Below are 15,600 nucleotides of genomic sequence, written 5' to 3'. Positions count from 1 at the left end.
CCAATAAGGCCCAATACTTCTCCCGGGGGGTTCCAGTAACCTCCCAGTACTCCGGGAAAATGCCCGAACCACTCGAAACCATTCCGCTGTCCAAATGCAACCTTCCAATATATGAATCTTTACCTCTCGACCATTTCGAGACTCCTCGTCATGCCCGTGATCTCATCCGGGACTCCGAACAAACTTCGGTCATCAAATCACATAACTCATAATACAAATCATCATCGAATGTTAAGCGTGCGGACCCTACGGGTTCGAGAACTATGTATACATGACCGAGACACATCTCTGGTCAATAACCAATAGCAGAACCTGGATGCTCATATTGGCTCCTACATATTCTATGAAGATTTTTATCGTCAAACCGCATAACAACATACGTCATTCCCTTTGTCATCAGTATGTTACTTGCCCGAGATTCGATCGTCGGTATCATCATACCTAGTTCAATCTCGTTACCTGCAAGTCTCTTTACTCGTTCTATAATGCATCATCCCGCAACTAACTCATTAGTCACATTGCTTGCAAGGCTTATAGTGATGTGCATTACCGAGAGGCTCAGAGATAGCTCTCCGATACATAGAGTGACAATTCCTAATCTTGATCTATGCCAACTCAACAAACACCATCGGAGACACCTATAGAGCATCTTAATAATCACCTAGTTACGTTGTGACGTTTGATAGCACATAAAGTGTTCCTCCGGTATTCGGGAGTTGCATAATCTCATAGTCAGAGGAACATGTATAAGTCATGAGGAAAGCAATAGCAATAAAACTAAATGATCATAATGCTAAGCTAACGGATGGGTCTTGTCCATCACATCATTCTCTAATGATCTGATCCCGTTCATCAAATGACAACATATGTCTATGGTTAGGAAACTTAACCATCTTTGATTAATGAGCTAGTCAAGTAGAGGCATACTAGGGACACTCTGTTTGTCTATGTATTCACACATGTACTAAGTTTCTGGTTAATACAATTCTAGCATGAATAATAAAAATTTATTATGATATAAGGAAATATAAATAACAACTTTATTATTGCCTCTTGGGCATATTTCCTTCAGTCTCCTACTTGCACTAGAGTCAATAATCTGGATTACATAGTAATGATTCTAACACCCATGGAGTCTTGGTGTGGATCATGTTTTTCTTGTGAGAGAGACTTAGTCAACGGGTCTGCAACATTCAAATCCGTATGAATCTTGCAAATCTCTATGTCTCCCTCCTTGACTTGATTGTGGATGGAATTGAAGCATCTCTTGATATGTTTGGTTCTCTTATGAAATCTGGATTCCTTCACCAAGGCAATTGCTCTAGTATTGTCACAAAAGATTTTCATTGGACCCAATGCACTAGGAATTTCACCTAGATCGGATATGAACTCCTTCATCCAGACTCCTTCATTTGCTGCTTCTGAAGCAGTGATACGTCTCCAACGTATCTATAATTTTTTATTGTTCCATGCTATTATATTATCTGTTTTGGATGTTTATGGGCTTTATTATACACTTTTATATTATTTTTGGGACTAACCTACTAACCGGAGGCCCAACCCAAATTGTTGTTTTCTTGTCTATTTCAGTGTTTCGAAGAAAAGGGATATCAAACGGAGTCCAAACGGAATGAAACCTTCGGGAGAGTTATTATTGGAACGTAAGCAATGCAGGAGACTTGGAGTAAACATGAGCGAAGCTTCGAGGTGGCCACGAGGCAGGGAGGCACGCCTGCCCTCGTGGGCCCCTCATGGCTCCCCTGACCGACTTCTTTCGCCTATATATGTCCATATACCCTAAAAACATCGGGGAGCAGAATAGATCGGGAGTTCCGCCACCGCAAGCCTCTATAGCCACCAAAAACCAATCGGGGCCCTGTTCCGGCACCCTGCCAGAGGGGGAATCCCTCACTGATGGCCATCTTCATCATCTCGGCGCTCTCCATGATGAGGAGGGAGTAGTTCACCCTCGGGGCTAAGGGTATGTACCAGTAGCTATGTGTTTGATCTCTCTCTCTCTCTCGTGTTCTTGAGGTGGTACGATCTTAATGTATCGCGAGATTTGCTATTATAGTTGGACCTTATGATGTTTCTCCCCCTCTACTCTCTTGTTATGGATTGAGTTTTCCCTTTGAAGTTATCTTATCAGATTGAGTCTTTAAGGATTTGAGAACACTTGATGTATGTCTTGCATGTGCTTATCTATGGTGACAATGGGATATCACGTGATCCACTTGATGTATGTTTTGGTGATCAACTTTCGAGTTCCATGAACTTATGCATAGGGGTTGGCACACGTTTTCGTCTTGACTCTCCGGTAGAAACTTTGGGGCACTCTTTGAAGTTCTTTGTGTTGGTTGAATAGATGAATCTGTGATTGTGTGATGCATATCGTATAATCATACCCACGGATACTTGAGGTGACATTGGAGTATCTAGGTGACATTAGGGTTTTGGTTGATTTGTATCTTAAGGTGTTGTTCTAGTACGAACTCTATGATAGATCGAACGGAAAGAATAGCTTCATGTTATTTTACTACAGACTCTTGAATGGATCGATCAGAAAGGATGACTTTGAGGTGGTTTTGTACCCTACCATAATCTCTTCATTTGTTCTCCGCTATTAGTGAGTATGGAGTGACTCTTTGTTGCATGTTGAGTGATAGTTATATGATCCAATTATGTTATTATTGTTGAGAGAACTTGCACTAGTGAAAGTATGAACCCTAGGCCTTGTTTCCTAGCATTGCAATACCATTTACGGTCACTTTTATCATTAGTTACCTTGCTGTTTTTATATTTTCAGATTACAAATACTCATATCTATCATCCATATTACACTTGTATCACCATCTCTTCACCGAACTAGTGTACCTATACAATTTACCATTGTATTGGGTGTGTTGGGGACACAAGAGACTTTGTTATTTGGTTGCAGGGTTGTTTGAGAGAGACCATCTTCAACCTACGCCTCCCACGGATTGATAAAGCTTAGGTCATCTACTTGAGGGAAATTTGCTACTGTCCTACAAACCTCTACACTTGGAGGCCCAACAACGTCTACAAGAAGAAGGTTGCATAGTAGACATCAAGCTCTTTTCTTGCGCCGTTGCCGGGGAGGTTAGCGCTTGAAGGTATATCTTTAGATCTTGCAATCGAATCTTTTTGTTTCTTGTTTTATCACTAGTTTAGTTTATAAAAGAAAACTACAAAAAAATGGAATTGAGGGTACCTCATATGCTTCATCTTTTTAATATCTTTCATGAAAATAAGGATTCCGATAATTGTGCCAAAGTTTTAGAAGAAGAATGCATTAGAATGTTTGGCACTAAATCTTTGAATGATGAGCATGATTGCAATGTTATTACTATGAACTCTTTGAATATCCATAGTACTAATGATGATTGCACTAGTCATGATGAAAATGTCTCTTATAAGCATATCAACTTTTGTGGAATACATAGAGCTTGCAAGCACACACCAAATAAGGAAGATAGATTTTGCAAGAGGCATGAGTATTTGGAAACTAAATGGTTGCAAGAAAGGCTAGATGATTGTGCTGAAAGATTCAATATTTATCGCCATCCTTGTGAACTTTGCAATGAACATGTTCATTTAGATCTCCAATGCTATTTGTTTCATGATCAAATCGTGTCCAAAAATTGTGATAACTTGATTAACCTTGAGCATCATAAAGAGCTTAGTCTTCTTTTGGGGTATGAAGAAATGAAACGTATAACTAAGGGTATTCCAAAATTTAATCTTGATAGATTTCTTGATTTTGTTCTAGAAGAAATATTTATGTATTGTGCGGTGAATTGCATTGAAAATCCTTATATTTCCAATTACATAAAGACAAGAAAACAAATAGAAGATGAAGAGAATACTAATGAAAGGGAAGAGACTTCCCAATATTCTCCTATTATTTCTTATGATGAATCACGTAACGAGGAGGAGCCTCCTATTCAACCAATCTCATTAATAAGGAGCTCCGAAAAGAGGATTAAACCCACACATGATGTGAAGAAGAAAAAGAAAAGACGGAGAAGCAAAGGTAAAAATGTATCCCTCCCAAATGATGTTGCTCCTATTACTCATTGTGATGATGATAATTGTTATACTATTGGTGCTATCCATACTATTAGATGAGAGTGATTATGCTTATGATATGAAAAGGCCCAAGCTTGGGGATGCTATGTTTGATGAGAATGACATGTTTGAGAATGTATTTTCTGCAGTTAATGTTCGTCCCAAGCTTGGGGATGCTATGTTTGATGAAGATGAAATTTTTAGTCTCCCAAGTTTTGTTGAGCAAATTTATTATGATGATAGCATGTCTCCTATGCATGATGGTTATATTGATGAAAGTGGGTTTGGAAGAGTGTCAGCTTTAGGAAGTAATGATCCCACTATTTTGGAGGATGTTGAATCTTATTTTGACAATTATGAAAGTGGATTTGTAGAGGTCATGACTTTATTTAGTAATGATTCCACTATCTTGGAAGAGGTTTCAATCGATTATGATGAGAGCAAAGTTGCTGCTTATGATAATTATTGTGATGATACGTATGCTATAAAAAGTAGTGATGATTGTATTAAAACTTGTCATGATTATGATTACCCTTTTTCTGAACATTACTCTTTTAATGTGGAAACAATTTATAGTATTCGAGTTTCTTATGATACTCCCACTATTCCGAATGAGAAGAATCTTGCTTATGTGGAGAGTACTAAATTGTCTATGCTTGTAGATCATGAAAAGAATGCTTTATGTGATGGTTATATTGTTGAATTAATTCATGATTCTACTGAAAATTATTATGAGGGAGGAATATATGCTTGTAGGAATTGCAATAATATCAAGTTTCCTCTCTATGTGCTTAAAGTTTTGAAGTTATGCTTGTTTTGCCTTCCTATGATAGTTGATTGTTGTTCCCACAAGTTGTTTGCTCACAAAATCCCTATGCATAGAAAGTGGGTTATAATTAAATGTGCTAGTCATATTCTTCATGATGCTCTCTTTATGTTTCAATTCTTATCTTTTATGTGAGCATCATTGAAATCATAATGCCTAGCTAGGGGCGTTAAACGATAGGGCTTGTTGGGAAGCAACCCAATTTTATTTTTGTTCCTTGCTTTTTGTTCCTGTTTAGTAATAAATAATTTATCTAGCCTCTGTTTTTGTTGTGTTTTGGTGTTTAATTAGTGTTTGTGCCAAGTAGAACCGTTGGGAAGACTTGGGGAAAGTCTTTGCGATCTTGCTGTAAAAAACAGAAACTTTTGCGCTCACGAGATTAGCTGCCATTGTTTACTGGAGAGTGTTATTAGGTTGATTCTTTTTGCATATGATTAATAGACAAATTACTCAGGTCCAAAATTTTATTTCAGAATTTTTGGGGTTCCATAAGTATATGTTTGATCCAGATTACTACAGACTGTTCTGTTTTTGACAGATTCTGTTTTTCTATGTGTTGTTTGCTTATTTTGATGAATCTATGAGTAGTATCGGAGGGTATGAACCATAGATGAGTTGGAATACAGTAGATATTAAACAAATATTAATTAAGGATGATTTCACAACAGTACCTAAGTGGTGATTTATTTTCTTATACTAACGGAGCTTACGAGTTTTCTGTTAAGTTTTGTGTTGTGAAGTTTTCAAGTTTTGGGTAAAGATTCGATGGACTATGGAATAAGGAGTGGCAAGATCCTAAGCTTGGGGATGCCCAAGGCACCCCAAGATAATATTCAAGGACAACCAAGAGCCTAATATTGGGGATGCCCCAGAAGGCATCCCCTCTTTCGTCTTCTTCTATCGGTAACTTTACTTGGAGCTATATTTTTATTCACCACATGATATGTGTTTTGCTTGGAGCGTCATTTTATTTTGTTTTGTTTTGATTGTTGTTTGAATAAAGTACCAAGATCTTAAATTCTTAAATGTTAGAGAGTCTTCACATAGGTTCATAATTATTCGACTACTCATTGATCTTCACTTATATCTTTTGGAGTAGTTTGTTATTTGCTCTAGTGCTTCACTTATATCCTTTTAGAGCACGGCAGTGGTTTTATTTTGAAGAAATAGATGGACTCTCATGCTTCACTTATATTATTTTGAGAGTCTTTTAGAACAGCATGGTAATTTGCTTTGGTTATGAAACTAGTCCTAATATGATGGGCATCCAAAAGGGATATAATAAAAACTTTCATATATAGTGCATTGAATACTATGAGAAGTTTGATACATGATGATTGTTTTGAGGCATGAGGATGGTGATATTAGAGCCATGCTAGTTAAGTAACTGTAAATTTTAGAAATACTTGTGTCGAGGTTTGCAAGTCCCGTATCATGCACGTATGGTAACCGCTGTGTGACAAATTTGAAGCATGAGGTGTTTTTTGATTGCCTTCCTTATGAGTGGCGGTCGGGGACGAGCGATGGTCTTTTCTTACCAATCTATCCCCCTAGGAGCATGCACGTAATGCTTGGTTTTTGATGACTTGTAGATTTTTGCAATAATTATGTGAGTTCTTTATGACTAATGTTGAGTCCATGGATTATACGCACTCTCACCCTTCCATCATTGCTTGCCTCTTCGGTACCGTGCATTGCCCTTTCTCACCTCGAGAGTTGGTGCAAACTTCGCTGGTGCATCCAAACCCCGTGATATGATACACTCTATCACACATAAACCTCCTTATATCTTCCTTAAAACAGCCACCATACTACCTATTATGGCATTTCCATAGCCATTCCGAGATATATTGCCATGCAACTTTCCACCGTTTCATTTATTACACTACAACAGGAACCCCCCTTTAGCAACGCATCAATGCGTTGCTCTAGGTCCATATATTCATTGCTAGGGTCTACACCAACGGATTTGTATGCGTTGCCGTTGGTGGCGTTGCAAGGGTCTACAAAAACGTATATAGTTGCGTTGGTAATTGACGTGAATAAGCGTTGCAAAATAGCAACGGATATAGTTACAGCCTTACAACACTTCATATGCATTGGTGGCTACAATGCACAAATATAGAGACATTCCTACTTAACTTGAACCCTTACTAGTATTTATATATTCCTAACAACCACTAGGTCAATGCTGACATTGCAAGGAGCAGCAATCCAGTAACCAGAAAGATCTCATATAGTATTAAATTGACTCTATTGCATTACATTGGACAGAATCCAAATAGTGAGTACATGATTTCTATACATTGATCATGAAAAATACATTCTAAAATATCAATATAAACTATGAGATAGTAGACCCAATCTCCACCTTGCAATCAACAATTTAGCCATGCATCATCCATTTATCTCATCAATCTACAACAACAACAAAAATAGACAAGAGGAACGTATCATTAGATAAGGAAACAAATCAGGTCGGTACAGCAATAAAATTTAAAAGATAAGTAACATACAAAGGTTGAAGGCCATATGATAGCAAATCCAGCAGCATGACTGTGACGCCCCAAGACCGATGCTCGAGAAGACTTCCATAGGTTCCGGGTTTCTCCGTGTGTTTCATTTTTGCTTGCTCCTTTTATTTTGTGCATTGCATCATGCAACCCGTTTTAAAAACTCAACTAAATAAATTGCATGGATCTTCGGTCCATTTAAGTCGAGGGATATCCATAATGATGATTTCTCTTTTGAACATTACCCTCCCAATATTATTAGGGAGCTATAATAAATACTCCATTCTTATGGAATCAACCTAAACACACTTGCATCTTTCTCTTGCCAGCAATCCCTCATCAAGTGCAACACCCCATCTCTAGTTTCTTCCTTTTCAATTCTCACCCATTTGTTGCAAGTGACATTTTTCTGTCACCTAAAAATGTTCATTCTTTTCCTATAATTTTTGGACCATGCCATTTACCTCTCTGCCAAATCTCATCTTTTTCTGAGTTGTTTTGGTTGGGTTTAAAATGGGTCAAGTTTGGATTAATTCAAACTTGGATCATTTTATACCTCTAAAAAGTTTGCCAAAGCATTTTATTCTAATATCTCAAAAACCCAGGATCCCAGGGCTATTTTTTATATACTCCATACCCTTCTCCTTAACCCCTAATCTTTTCTTGTAACATCTGTTTTTTTATTCTTTTAAAAAAGATAGAGTATGAGATTTAAGATGGGGAAGAGAGTGCACAGCCCATCTGGCCTCCAACCACTAGCAGTAACTGGGCCGGCCTCCAGGCCCACCTAACCTAACCCTAGCACCCCTGGCCCGATCCCTCTTCCTTCGTTCCTCTCCCCTTGCGCCGCCAGGGGCCTCGATCCCATCTCTCCCTCGCGCACCCCTTCCCTCGATCCTATCTCTCCCGTACACCGCTCGACCCCCTCTCCCTCTCGCTCCCACACGCATCGCTAGGGAGAGGCTCTCCCCAGCATGCGCGAGCCCGCGCCCCCGCCTCCTTCTCCCACCAGCGACGCCGTCCTTCTCCTCCACTGCCAGCCGTACGCCGGAGCCCTTCCTCCGCCTCTACTCCGGCCTCCTACGACAGCCACGCCGGCGCCCCAAGCTCTCCTCTCCGCCTTGCCTTCCTCCATCGATCTCGCGCCCGTCTCCTCGGCCGGACGACCACCTCGCCGGTGACCAAACGCCCGCTGCCGAGCAGTCGCGTACCTCTGACGGTGACCAGCGCCCCTGCCGGTCCTGCGCTGCTCCTTCCCATCCCCGCACGCGCCAGGGGCCGAGCCTTTTCGTTGTGCCTCTCATGGCCTTGCAGCCCGGCCTCCTGTCCGGCGCCCAATAACCTGCCGATGCCCTTCTACAACGTCGTGTCCACGACCAGCAGGAGGCCGCCGCTCGCCTCGCGCCTTTGCTGCCGACGACCGAGGCCGCTGGGGTATGCCCGCAGTCACCCAGTGCCGCCTTGCACCGCTCCTCTCCCTCGCGTTGCCCGACGACCCTGCTGGCTTCGCTGGAGCGCTCTGCCGCGCCAAGTCCTCGCCGATCTTCCTCTGCGTGCCCGCAAGCTCCACCGACCGCGTGTGTGCCTTTCGCTATCGGATATGCCAAGATCGCCCAGTCCAAGACCACCACAAGTCCGTCTACACAAACCTGCCAAGTACCTCTACGTATCGGATGTCACAAGTACCATGACGTCTTTGGGAGACTCGTGAACATCAAGCTCCTCTGCCACAGACGGTTACAGTGCTGTGGATCCGACAAGTATCCTCTATGGACCGCCAAGTTTCCTTTACCGGTGACTCGAACGTCTATGGAACGTGTACGCCTACCGTCGTCGAAGGCCATCGAGTGAACGACTACCGACGTTGTTTTCTTTACCAAGTTTGATGACGACCTCCGAAGAACTCGGAAACGCCAAGTACCACTATCGTTGACCCGCAAAGACCTCGTGGACGTCAAGTTTCTGTCGTGATCCCGAACCTCTAGGAAAACATGTTCGACTACTTCTGTGGCCGAAGACCCGTGTACAACTACCGTCGCCGTGTTCGACTACCTCCACTACGAACGTGGCGAGAATGTCTACTTCCGCTGCGAATTTGATCCGTTTCGAAAAGTCACGCCTCGAAGGTATAACCCCGAGACGAACGTCCGATAACGTATGCTTGTGATGTGTTTTATGTGATGCCCGTGTGTTGCTCCGTGTCTGAGTTGTTCATTGCACGAAGCCCCTCTTTTTCCTTGCCACCGTCATGTGGGAACCCGGAATCCGGGAGCACCCCATCATCTTTGCATGACACGCTTCCGTCGCTTTTCCTTTTGCACTGGTATCTCCATGAGCTACCGAAACCGATATGTTGCCATGGCATCACTTTCGGATTCGTTGTCGTGGCACCCCTTCGTTTCCGTCACGGTGATAAATGCTTCATAATGCTCTTGTCAACTTTTAGTAAAAATTGCATAAAACTTGCACATGTCATCCGCATCATGATAACAACAATTAAAATGTTTAAAATTGTTGTTTGATTTGCTAATGCATATGGGGATTTACCGGATTTGTTGTTTGTTATATCCGGCCCCATTTAAACTGTTTAAGTGGTATAGTTTTGTTATGCTTCACCTCTTGCCATTCTAACCAACATTTAATATTGTTGGGTACCTAAACGAGAGAGAACTAAATAATTGTTGTGGTGTTTCGTCAATATGCAACTCGTTGCATATTGAGCTCCACTTAACTTGTAGTGTTGATTGTGCATATTGCCATGCCATGACTCTTTAAACCGGACATGCCTCATACTTGATTTTGCATCATGCCATGATTATGTGATGGTTGTTTACCATGTTGTTTGCTTTCTTTCTGGTGTTGCTTCTTCGGGTTGGTTCCGATAACGTCGTGTTGTGAGGATTCGTTCGACTATGTCCGTTTGTCTTCTTCATGTACTCGTTCTTCTTCTTTGCGGGATCTCAGGCAAGGTGATCATACCCTCGAAATCACTTCTATCTTTGCTTGCTAGTTGCTCGTTCTTTTGCTATGCCTATGCTGCGATACCTACCACTTGCTTATCATGCCTCCCATATTGTTGAACCAAGCCTCTAACCCATCTTGTCCAAGTAACCGTTGTTTGGCTATGTTACCGCTTTGCTCAGCCCCTCTTATAGCGTTGTTAGTTGCAGGTGAAGATTGGAGCATGTTCCATGTTTGGAACATGCATATTTTGTTGGGATATCACAATATTCCTTATTTAATTAATGCATCTATATACTTGGTAAAGGGTGGAAGGCTCGGCCTTATGCCTGGTGTTTTGTTCCACTCTTGTCGCCCTAGTTTCCGCCATATCGGTGTTATGTTTCCGGATTTTGCGTTCCTTACGTGGTTGGGTTATAATGGGAACCCCTTGACAGTTCGCCTTGAATAAAACTCCTCTAGCAAGGCCCAACATTGGTTTTACCATTCGCCACCTAGCTTTTTCTTTCCCTTGGGTTCTGCAGACTCAAGGGTCATCTTTATTTAAAACCCCGGGCCAGTGCTCCTCTGAGTGTTGGTCCAACCTGTCAGCTGCCAGTGGCCACCAGGGGCAACTCTGGGCTGGCCTACCGGAACCTTGGACACACCTGTGTGCCCTGAGAACGAGATATGTGCAGCACCTATCGGGATTTGTCGGCAAATTCGGGTGGTTTTGCTGGACTTGTTTTACCATTGTCGAAATGTCTTGTAACCTGGATGCCGAGTCTGATCGGATTGTCTTGGGAGAAGGAATATCCTTCGTTGACCGTGAGAGCTTGTGATGGGCTAAGTTGGGACTCCCCTGCAGGGATTTGAACTTTCGAAAGCCGTGCCCGTGGTTATGGGCAGATGGGAATTTGTTAATGTCCAGTTGTAGAAAACCTGAAGTTGACCTTAATTAAAATACATCTACCGCGTGTGTAACCGTGATGGTCTCTTCTCGGCGGAGTCCGTGAAGTGAACACGGTGTTGGACTTATGTTTGGCGTAGGTTGTTCTAGGATCACTTCTTGATCATAGTTGTTCGACCGTGCTTTTGCCTTCTCTTCTCGCTCTCATTTGCGTTGTTAGCCACCAAATATGCTAGTCGCTTGCTGCAGCTCCACCTCATACCTTTACCTTACCCATAAGCTTAAATAGTCTTGATCGCGAGGGTGTGAGATTGCTGAGTCCCCGTGACTCACATATACTTCCAAAACCAGTTTGCAGGTGCCGTTGAACCGTGCAGATGACGCAACCAAGCTCAAGGAGGAGCTCGATGAAGATCTCGTTTTTTGTGTTGTTCCGTTTCTAGTTGATCAGTAGTGGAGCCCAGTCGGGATGATCAGGGATCTGTGTAGCATTTGGGGTAGTCTTCTTTTATTTTGGTTCCATAGCCGGACCTTGATTGCATCTGCATGATGTAATGCTTTATTCTTGTAATTGTGTGAAGTGGCGATTGTAAGCCAACAATGTATCTTTTTCCCTTATGTATTACATGGGTTGTGTGAAGATTACCTCACTTGCGACATTGCTTTCAATGCGGTTATGTCTCTAAGTCGTGCTTCGACACGTGGGAGATATAGCCGCATCGAGGGCATTACAAGTTGGTAATCAGAGCCTTCCCCGACCTTAGGAGCCCCCTGCTTGATCGAATCGTTGGTGTTGTTGAGTCTAGAAAAATGTTTTGAGTCATTTAGGAATTATATATATCGGAGAGTTAGGAATTCTTTTTACTCCTCAGTCCCTTCATCGCTCTGGTGAGGCATCATGACGTAGAGTTTTGACTCTTCTCTTCTCAAATTTCACTAAATTTTTTTAGGATCACGCGGGTATTTTGGAAACGTTCTGATGGTTTTGTGACGAGAACATTGTTCTTGGTGCCTCCTGTCATTTAGGGGTTGTGGCAGTGTCCCGGGGAGTTGAGCTCCGAGGTGTTGTCGTCACAATTTTATCGTTGCAATTCTGGAATACCTGAGTTTAGTTTCGCCGACATCGAAAATCTCTTTTATGCAGTTGTTGGTGAGATAACCTCGATGCCACCAAGTACTGGGGCGGGAGTTCGGGAGTATTTCCATAACTTGTATAACGGATGCTTTTCAAAGGTTGAGGTAAACGATTTCCGAAGGTTTCTTGGTTATGTGTTGAAGGATGGATACAGCTGGATGTAGGATTTGCTAGTTTTGGGTGAGATATTATGCTTCCCCTATATCCCCAACACCTGATTGCATAATCGGAAAATTTTGGGAGTTTATAAGTGGGAATTCAAGTAGCTCTCAGGATATCTTTCCGTGAGATGTATGATATGAAATTGGGGTTCGACGTCTAGTGGTCCGCCTATTCACGGTTGGTTTTACAGTGCTCTCGTTATGTCTTAAAGAGTCCTTGGCTATGCCGACTCGGGGACGCTTCGTATGTCATGTGCACTGCCTTGTACATGATGGTGTTGTACGATCGAGCCCGTGTAGGCCCCACCACGAAAATTTCGGATGAAATCTCTATCATATGTTTGTTCCGGCTTATTCTGCAAGCTAATCCTTTGTTTTATTTTGAGTTGTGGTATTCGAGTTGCTTCAAAGTCAAGTGTTGATTCCATACCTTTCCTAAGCGGTGTTCTCGTAATTCGATGTGAATACTAATCCTTCTTGATCATCGAGATTGTGTTGTCAATTCTTTTCAAACGGTGTGTCTCTCTTCAAGTGGGTCCGATCATCTCTACATCCACAAGATCTATTACTAGTTCTTCTCAACGTTGTTGTCTTCATCCGTTCCAAGTTGACTTTGTTTTTCCCATCCACCCACCCTTTTTCTTCGAGGACTCAGATTTCTTAATCAACTATCCATTTTATCGATGGAAGTCTCTCCATTCTTATCCGGTGTTTCTCATGAAGATTCTAACGGAGCTTCTAGTTCATCATTCCTCATTTCTTTTCTTCTTCGGTGGACCAATTCAAACTTTGTTGATCATATCCTTTCCTTGTTTCAATGCTTTCTCATGCCGGTGCAATTCTTAATCATTCACCTCTCGCTATTCAATTGTTCCGGAGTGCTGAAGATATCCCGAAGATTCGTGTCTCCACTCTGCATTCGTTCAAGCTCTTTCGAGATGGGTATCTCATTCAATCCATTTTAATTCAACTGGTGCATTCTCTCTTTTAAATCATTTCAACGGTGTTTCTCTTGAGTGGGCCCTAACCCACAGGTCTTTTTCCAGGATCTTACCTGACTCCTCTTATTTTACCAGAGCTATTCTCAATTCTTTTAAAGTTTGACGTAAGAATGAATTATCATCAGTCAGATGCTTTTCTCCAAGATCGTTCAAATTCTTTTCATTGTTGATTCAGCCCTTATATTCTTCTTTATCCCGGAGTGCCTCAACAATTCTTGGTGGTACTTCTCATCGTCATTATCAACATTTGAAAACCGAAGAAGAGTTTTTCCTCCATATCTTGCTTCATTCTCTTTAAGATTCGTGATTCCAGTTGGTTGCCATCCTCTCATAATTGTTTTGATTGTGAAAATTATTTTCACCCATCTGGAGCAATTCAAGATTCTTTTCAATTTGATTCTCCGGAGGCTATCAATTCAGAATTATTCATTCTCAGCTTTCAGCTCTCTTTCTCTAAATCTTACCGGTGCATCATTCAAATATTCTCTATTAAGTTCGTGATCTATTCGTCCTCTTGTATCTAAACTCTCTCATATATCTTCATTCATTTGCTAATTCTTACCGGTGATTCACCCCTACTTCGTTCATTTTCAACCCTTCCGGTGGATTCATGGAAGACCTTCCCAAGTTTATGATATATCTCTCTTCAATCCTTTGTAACGGGAATAAGTAGTATGCCAAATCCGTTGACTGTCATCAATTTAATTGGGGAAGGATAAGCATGATGTAATTCTTATTCTTATTTCATCGAGTGAACTCAATTTCCTATTCCGGACGCTCATAAAATTCCTGATCTCAATTATTCATCTTTCTTTCCCGGAGTTCCAAGTTCTCTCAATTATATCGTCGTGAAGATCCATCTAATCATTACAAGGTTTCACCTTGTGTTTTCAACCTTTCTTTCCTTCTGTTTGATCATTCTTTTGTTTAACGGAGTTCTTCATGAAGGTGCTACATGATGGTTCATCAAGGATTTAATTCCTTCTCGAAGTTTCCATTGAGATTCTTTTCACAGGAGCTCAAGCATTCTTCATCTTGCAATCCGGAGTGCAGTTCTTACTATCTTATCTTTTGAGGTGGTGTTATGTCATTCTTGATAATTTCCCTTCGTGTTTCATGGATCACAAGTTTTTTCAAGAGTGACATATTTAAATCCATCATTTTCTATTCGCTCAAGTCATCTTTTCAACCCATAAATTTCTTCGAGCATGAGCTCTTCTCAATCCATCAATCTCGTCATTGGAGTTATCTGGGGTTCTATTTCACCTAAAGCTTTCCCTAAGGATTAATGCTATTAATGGTGATAATATATGACCCAAGTTCTTCATCTATCCTTCCGGTGAAATAAGTTTCTCGTCTCCTTGTTGATATCAATCCAAATCCATTGTTTTCGTTAGTGGCAGAATTTCACCTCATAGTTTTGTTATGTTCTACATAAGCCCACTACAAGCTTACTCTTTCGTTGTTGGTTTTCCAACAACTCTGTTATAACCTTCTCGGAAGGGTGCTTTCCAAGCTCTTTTGTGGCAGAAGTGGGCATCTTCTTCTCCATTCTTTCATTCCAATGGTCTATCTTCCATTCTTTTTCCTGGAGGCATTGTGATGTTGCTCTCTTCAACCCATCTTCTTGTTTTTGTCAGGATCGTGTTCTTTTCTGGGTTATCAATTTAACCGGAGTGTTGTGTCCTCTGCTCAAGTTCTTTTATCTTATCAAGTCTTGCATCTCGTTTCTATCGGAGTGCTTGGACGTACTTCTTGCCCATTGCAACCCTTTTTCTCATGCCTTCCAACCTACAGGGTTCTCGTGATGTTCCTTGTTTCTCTTATTTAACGGAGTGTTTTCTACTTTGTTCATCTTTGTTGTATTCTTTCTTTCAATTCATTCAACCTCGCGAGGTTCTTTGGTTTCACTCATTTGTCAAAGAAGCAACTTAGTGTACCTTTTCTTTTCCTCTTCCGTTTTCCCTCCGGTGCCATCCTAGATCTCGGGGTGAGATCCTCTCGTAGTGGTGGAGTGTTGTGACG

Source organism: Triticum dicoccoides, chromosome 3A (genome assembly GCF_002162155.2).
Source record: "Triticum dicoccoides isolate Atlit2015 ecotype Zavitan chromosome 3A, WEW_v2.0, whole genome shotgun sequence".
Lineage (NCBI taxonomy): Eukaryota > Viridiplantae > Streptophyta > Magnoliopsida > Poales > Poaceae > Triticum > Triticum dicoccoides.
This window is presented reverse-complemented; position numbering follows the sequence as displayed.